Here is a 7,518-nt window from a genome sequence, read left to right on the forward strand (position 1 = left end):
ACAATAAGCACACCCACGAGGACACATACAGGGAGGACATCCAGCGGTTCCAATGGCGCTCCCCGTGGCTCCAATAGCACTCCCAACGGCCGACGATGACATCGGCGGACAGTTCACCACACAACACATCGTGGACACCCACGTGAGGGGGAAGGGTCTCTCGGTGGTGTGCACGAATGATCCGGTCTCGGTGGAGAGCTCCATCCAAACTATGGAGCAGTTCCTTGCCGAGGACAAGTACCAAGTGGTCGGCTTTGACCTCGAGTACACCATGGGTCGTGCCGGGCATGATCAGAAGGTTGTCGTCGCCCAGTTGTGCATGCGACATGATGTCCTCGTCTATCACTACCACCTGCCACAACGGCTTGCGAGCATTTCTCCAGGTTTATCAACAGCTCTGGCTACAGTTTCGCTGTGGTGGACACCACCAACGATCTAAAAGCGCTCAAGGTTTCATGCTTGAAATGCCCGAATCTTGTCAACATCCAAAGCCACTACAAGGTCTGGGGTAGCGACAAAAACAAACTAAACTCCCTGGTTGACCTCGCCTTGGCCATCATCGACCCTTACTACATGAAGATGAAGAATGAGAGCAATAAGGACAGGAACACCAGGCACAGTGTGTGGCATAAGAGACTGGATGAACAACATGTCAAGTACGTGCCCATGGACGCGTACAGAAGCTATGAGATGTAAAGCGGATCCTTGACACGAGGAACTGTCTTCTTCCTGACCCAGACAAGGGATCGAGCCACATAGCAGTGGCGGGAGCATCACAAGAAGTAGAAGACTAGACGATCATTTCTCCTACTTTAGAATGCACGCAATTGTTTATTGTGATGTGTGTGAATGATCTGTATAGTCACTTATGTAATTGGATGTTTATTTCAGTTATATATATATTAGTAGATCGCCCGTGCTTTGCCACGGGCCTTTTTTTCATATGCACACTAATACAATGCATATAAAATTTTGCAGATATTTTTTAATTGCACCTGTAAATATAATACATATAAAATTTTGTATGTATAAAAAATATATCCTACAACAATCATAATATAATTGAAATACACTTCACTCCCAATTTAACTCAACCATGTATATAGGGAGAAATGATCTAAATAATTATATGTTGTCTTTAGCTTCATTTGCACTCCGCAACCCTAGTCCATGTTCGCCACCTCAGTAGTGACAAATCCGGCTCGCAATGCCCCCTTCCACCTCCATGAACACACACTTCACAATCAATTGAACCATCTATACAATTACTAACATGTTGCATCCCTTCTAAGAAGGATTGACTTGAAAGGGGCACCTTACCCATGATTCTCCTGTTTTTATGATCTCTGCTATCTAGGCAACATCCAGATTGTAGAGACGTCATTCTCTTGAGCACATCAGACATATGTGTCTTCTGTTGCTACTTCTGCTTGAGTGTGCTGGTGAATGATCTCATTTGCTATGTAACAGATAGACAAAAAAACTACCAAAAATATCAGTGTTATATTAACTCATTGGTGTTATTAACTCCAAAAATATGGGAGTGTAAATTTCCAGGAAATCATCTAAGAAATTATTACAAGTAGTACTGAAATCAGTTGTCAAAAAAATGGTAACCAAACATTAGAAAGATGGTCCCTGAACACACATTACAGAAAATAATCATATATGAATTATATTAGGTAAAAGTAATTGGGCATCACATTATGAGATACTAAAATTGGAATTAATCACCACGATATTTAGTGAGGATCTGAACTATCTCATACTTCATACTCTGCTTTCTTGAACTTCAAATAAACATGCTATGCACCAATTGGAAGAACCAGATCACTTAGATCAAAATGTTATCCACAATTTGAAAGAACATACCAGCATACAAGATCTCCTTTCAGAATATAAAAAATAACCATCCAACACATGTCCTGCAAGCAACATTGTGCAAGTGTATAACAACTACATGTCAAATATGCAATAATTTGGGGAATGAAGGATCACTTTTACACCCTTATTTTATGGACCGAATATAAAACTCGCATGTCCATAAGACAAGCAACAAATATATCTAAGTCTAAATATCCATGGGCACTCTACATGGCAAATATGCAATAATTTGGGGAATAAAGGATCATTTTTACACCACCCCCCCCCCCCCTTTTTGGAGCGAACATGCTCCCAAGCTCCAATCAGATCGAGCAAGCGAAACCAAGAACCGCCTACATCATAGTTCAAGGGCCAAGGTAATTAACCTCGTCTGATTAGAAGACGAATGTTATCCCCAAGAATAACCCTTCCAATTCATTTCCCTAAGGAAAATTCTTCCAGTTGGAAGAAACCATAAGTTTATGCGAACTGATCTCTGAAATTTGAATTACATACTGATTAGATAGCATCAAATTAGTACAAAAATATTACTTACCAGTTGTGTTGAACAATCACCAGATCAGCAAGCAAGCAAGATATGTCTGGGGCCAACTTGTTGAAGGGCAGAAAAGGACCAAGTGCAGTGATGTTGCTATTTGCTGAGGTAAGCAACTGTGGTTGTTCCCATATGATCTAGAGTCTAGATAGGTAAAAAGATATGGAGTATGAATCCTTCGCACAATTCAATCCTTTGATTGTGTGAATGCATACATTCGCCAGTATTACATCACACTTACAAAGTTGTTATGTGGTGACATGCTAATCCTCCTCAAAACCTAAGCCATTGTTTGCGAGAATGGCCGGCGGCAGTCAGAGTAAACCCATGAGGCCAATGCCATGGCCACCGCCCACCATGCCCGGAGCTCCTCGTTGGACCGAACGCGGTACCTCTCTGTGACGTCTGGCGCCACCTCTGTCAAGATATGTTTTGTATATAACCATTATCAACTACTCCATCTGTAAAGAAATATAAGGGCGTTTAGATCATTAATACAGAGGCGATACATCCTTCAAGAATCGCAGCATGTACGCATACCATGAGACCCATCGGGCACATGATCTATCCGTTTGATGGTGCCCATGTTGTTCATCTAAGCTCAAACTTGTGATACGTAGTTGTGTACTACTCCACTGTAGAAATCTCAAGATACTGCAGAATGGTAGCATGGATACGATCACCCTGCAAAGAGCAAACAATATGTTTTAAGCAGGAACAAAAAGGAATATTTTAACAGTTATAAGTATACCAGAGCACATTGATATTTGAGCTGGAAAAAAGAGTAATTCTAGAAAAACATAAATGGCCTCAAACGTAACGCAAAATAACCAATACCGTATTCAGTTATGATGTTTTTTATAGGCATCATACGGAATAATATCAACCCTCTTCCTTTAAGCAACAATCAAATAGAAAGATAGCCTCTTCTTTAACCATTCGTACAAAACATAGATTGTTTGTTTCGTCCAGAAAATAAAGGAAACCCAAACTTAGGATAAATATAAGATATAAGGAGGCCATGAAAAACATGCTGCTGCATTAACAAGTTTAACCCTTCTTGAACGTTCTGTTCTTGACCTGTTATTCACAATTATGTTCATTAATTCTTAACAAGCCAAGACTGACGCGAACCTATTATTCATGATTATGTTCATTAATTCTAAACGAGCCAAGACTGACGCCAACAATAACAAAAAACTTCAAGTATGGCGTACCATAAAAGAGAGAAGACACTATATATAATAGATCATCAGTTTTCTAAGCCCGCCCGTTGTGTCATCGCCTCTAATACTAATTACCTAGACCACACCAAGGGCATTTCGAAGATCTAAATATCGAATCACTTTCTGGACAGAAAAAAATATCCAACTCAAATAGAAATGAGTATACCAAATAGCTTGGTATGAGCTTGCAGTGAGAACATCATGAGTGTCTGAACTTAGTGTTGCCATCAAGTTCAAAACTCAACGATCATATAGGAGATCGATGGACAGAACTAAACCATAATTTTTTCCATGAATGTGTAAACATGAACTAAACCAGGTATGGGTTATTAAAAATGGAACAATTGGAGCAGAACATTTGCAAGAAGCAAACCAAATTGAGCCACCTACACTGATAAGCCCATGTGTTAAATCAAAAGGAAACCATACCTACTATATAATACACTTTTGAATTAAACCAGGTCTGGGTTATTAAAAATGGAACAATTGGAGCAGAACATTTGCAAGAAGCAAACCAAACTGAGCCACCTACACTGATAAGCCCATGTGCTAAATCAAAAGGAAACCATACCTACTATATAATACACTAATAAAGACAACGATAATATAAACAAGAAGCATAGACCACTAGACCTCAAGTGCAGCCGTAAAAACTCATTATCGTTGTCGTCAGCAAACGCAAACATGGATCCACCAGTCATTACTATTGTCATTCAGCTTCCGCAATATCAGAAACCACAAAGAGAACCTGCCAACATGCAAAGAAGAAGATCATCAGCTCACACCTATCAACAATTAAATAGATCTATAGCAAAAGCAAATAGAAACATATATGCCAATGTCCATGACCAAATTCATACAGCCCCACACCCATTGTAAAACACACACCCCTAACAAACAGCATGGCAAGAGGAAAAAGGCAAACAACACGCAAGAATCTCATTATCTGGCATGTTCAGTCATGAATGAAAATATTGAGAGTATTTAAAAATAGATCTCTACATCCCTCTATATTGCCTTGTTATATATCTACCAAATGGAGCAAAAGGTTACCCTAAATAAGTTATAGACATCAATTTGTGATTCCGAAACTACTGTGAATCACGTAGCTCAAAATTTAGAACTTGTTAAAATAACATGAGAGATTACTTAATGATGTAGATGAAGATAAAGCGGACGCATTAGGTTCAGTGTCAAGTGGTTGTTGTACCTGCAGATTGTTGTAATTTTTTTAGTCCAACTGCTACGCTCGTACAGTATCAAATATCAAGAACTTGGCCAATTGCAGTGAATCATTGAGATGCTATAGATAATATCCAAGCCCATAGTGATTAAATAACAACATAAGAAAAGAGCCTGAGTGAACCAGTAACATCTATCGAATAGCTTAAATTATCAAATAGATCAATCAAAACTACTGATCGAGCAGCTACGCTGAGAAGATGTCGAGCGTGGAGCACCCTGATGGTTCTGCGGCTGAGCGTGCACTCCAGTCCTGTGCTTATATCTCACCATGTAGAAACACATACAGAGGATTATTAATTTCTACTGTCGCTAGCAGATTGATTGCAAGCAAGGCGGAGTTGACCTTGTAAAAGACTGAATATCATTCGACCTTGTTGATGCCAGCATGAAGGGAAAGGAGAGAAGGACATACCTCAGTGGTCATTGCCGCCTCCTCAGCTATGATCTAATTGCAGCTCGTCGAGAGGGTGTCGGAGATGTTGCTGCAAGTTTTCACTCCTTGGCATCAGATATATAGCATTGTAAGTCTGCTTTCAAAATAAAAATTCTTAAATTCCTACAAATAACAGATTGGATCAGCTACTTTTAATTAATACTAAAAATATACTTTCTAGTTCAATTTTGTACATAGCATGATAAGATAAAGTACAATCTATAACTTAATACCACATGTTGCTTAAAAAGGTTACAATATATCTTGCTTAAACTACACTCTAGTGAAAATATAAATATCATATTATCCTCGTGATTGAGGCAACGTTTTGCATCAGGAACGAGCCGCCGAGGATCTACCCTCTAGCCTAGTCATATCTACTGATACAAAATATGCAATCACTACTTACTGGGTTAGAATTCAGAGAGATTGGAGTGTTTGATTCACTGATACTATTGGAGAATGGAGTTCCAAAACCTTCATTTGTGGTGTGTGCAAGACAGCTAGCCTACAATTTACAAGGAGCATAATAATTATTTTAACCAAGCACTATAACTAATGACAAGCAATTGTTAGGTAAGGAGCATTAGTATTGTAGACCAGGAGCATACCTCGTTGCTTGTAAGACAACACATGAAGTAGAATCTCCTTTTGGTTGTAAGAGAAAGAATGTAAGAATTTTTCTATCAGAACTTTTGAAAGGCCAAACAATGCTTGTGGAAACTGTGATCGGGCAAACTCAAATTGGCCACTTAAAACATCGAAGGGACAACAGATAGCAAATAGTTGAGAAAAGAAAAATTCTCAGTGTGAAATTACGATACGAACAAGTAATTTAATTTTAAAAAAAGCAATACCATCCTTAGGATCAAACTGGAGCTCCTCTACCTCCTTTAGACCTGGAGCACAAACATAATGTTAATCATTTGAGCAACTTACCTCTGCAGCCATATAACGATGGAGACTCCATCTGCTGAAGAAAAACAAATGATCTATCAACATTGACATTGTATTTCGTCCGAGGGAATCCAAATCCGGATCAACAACCAAAATTAAGAAAACGAGCATGAATGGATGGGGGCATGAGGGGTTGGGAGCCTGACCCGAGCGGAAGATGCGGACAAAGATGACGGCACTGAACCCTGCAGCAGTATGGTTGACATCCTTGCAGTGCGTCACACGATGGAGCCCATGACTCGAGCGACACAGGGAGGTGATGGAAGCATGTGCTACAGCCTGCATCTACTTGCATATATTTGAATCCGTGGAAGCACTCCTCCTGCTCGGCCGTGGGGTTGTTGGTGATGCGATGATAGAGCCCAGGAGGCGCCTTGCCTCACGCGCATGCCTGGTACCCGGAGGCGCTTAAGCACGAACGTGGTGGCGCCGCCCGCCTCGTCGCCGGCGGATTGCGTCCTCTTCATCGCCCGATCTGGTAGTGCTGGTGGGTGTATCTTGTGGGGCCTGGGGATGCGGCATGACCCATCGCATCAAGCGATTTGGTAGGAGGGTTGTACGGCGATGGAGCCCATTGCGACGGCGCTTGGAAAATAGTAGCATGGCGCGGCGGCGGACGTGGGGCTAGGAACCCTAGGCGGGTTGGGTTGAAAAGAGGAGGATGTGGGAGATCTGCGTCCGAGCGAACCGGGCGATCGAACGAGGAAGAGGCATGTCGAGGGAGTCGAGGGGAGCCTCGCTGGTTAATTTTGAGTGAATTGCACGTACAGTCCCTGTACTCGCTGGTTTGGTCCAGAACGGTCCTGGAACTTGCGCGTTGCCTCGTTACGATCCTGCTACTTGCGAAACTGGTCCATCGACGGTCCTGCGGCAGGCCCACGTACGTACACGACTACATGTCCTGCCACATCAGCACAGGCCGACGCGGGCCGATTCAGTTTCTCCTAACCCGAGCGAGAAAAGAGGAAATCCCCCAATTCGATCCCCAAAATTAGATAGAAATCACTAACCCTAGAACCACGGCCGCCGGCGGCGGCGACCTCCGGTAGCTCCGTTCCCGGCCCCGGCAAGAGTAGGAGTCCTTCGGGCCGAGGCAGTGTTGTCCCAGCCTGCGCCGGCCCCTTCCTTCTTATGCGGGCGGAGGCGAAGCTGTCCCAGCCGTCACCCGCCCCGGCTAGAGCATGAGCGCCGCTTCCTGTGCGGGCGGAGGCAAAGCTAGCCCAACAGTGGCCCGCGCC

The 7,518-nt window shown here is 42.4% G+C and overlaps 1 long non-coding RNA gene across 19 annotated transcripts; it reads right to left on the minus strand.

Moving 5' to 3' along the window:
• Positions 1-959: 959 nt before the first annotated feature.
• Positions 960-7,040, minus strand: LOC125525303. Of its 19 annotated transcripts, none has more exons than XR_007291243.1 (11): positions 6,427-7,040; positions 5,935-6,296; positions 5,733-5,831; positions 5,303-5,372; positions 4,795-4,855; positions 4,279-4,393; positions 2,960-3,103; positions 2,661-2,880; positions 2,440-2,563; positions 2,250-2,359; positions 960-1,459 (listed from the first exon to the last, which is right to left on the minus strand). It is a non-coding gene; the product is annotated as an uncharacterized LOC125525303 (long non-coding RNA). The 19 variants fall into 19 exon arrangements; XR_007291236.1 differs by lacking the exon at positions 2,250-2,359 and adding an exon at positions 1,873-1,925 and having other exon boundaries at positions 960-1,214; positions 1,321-1,459; positions 2,420-2,880; XR_007291232.1 differs by lacking the exon at positions 2,250-2,359 and adding an exon at positions 1,873-1,925 and having other exon boundaries at positions 960-1,221; positions 1,321-1,459; positions 2,420-2,880.
• Positions 7,041-7,518: the final 478 nt, after the last annotated feature.

The sequence above is a fragment of the Triticum urartu genome, chromosome 7, assembly GCF_003073215.2.
Source record: "Triticum urartu cultivar G1812 chromosome 7, Tu2.1, whole genome shotgun sequence".
Taxonomy (NCBI): Eukaryota; Viridiplantae; Streptophyta; class Magnoliopsida; order Poales; family Poaceae; genus Triticum; species Triticum urartu.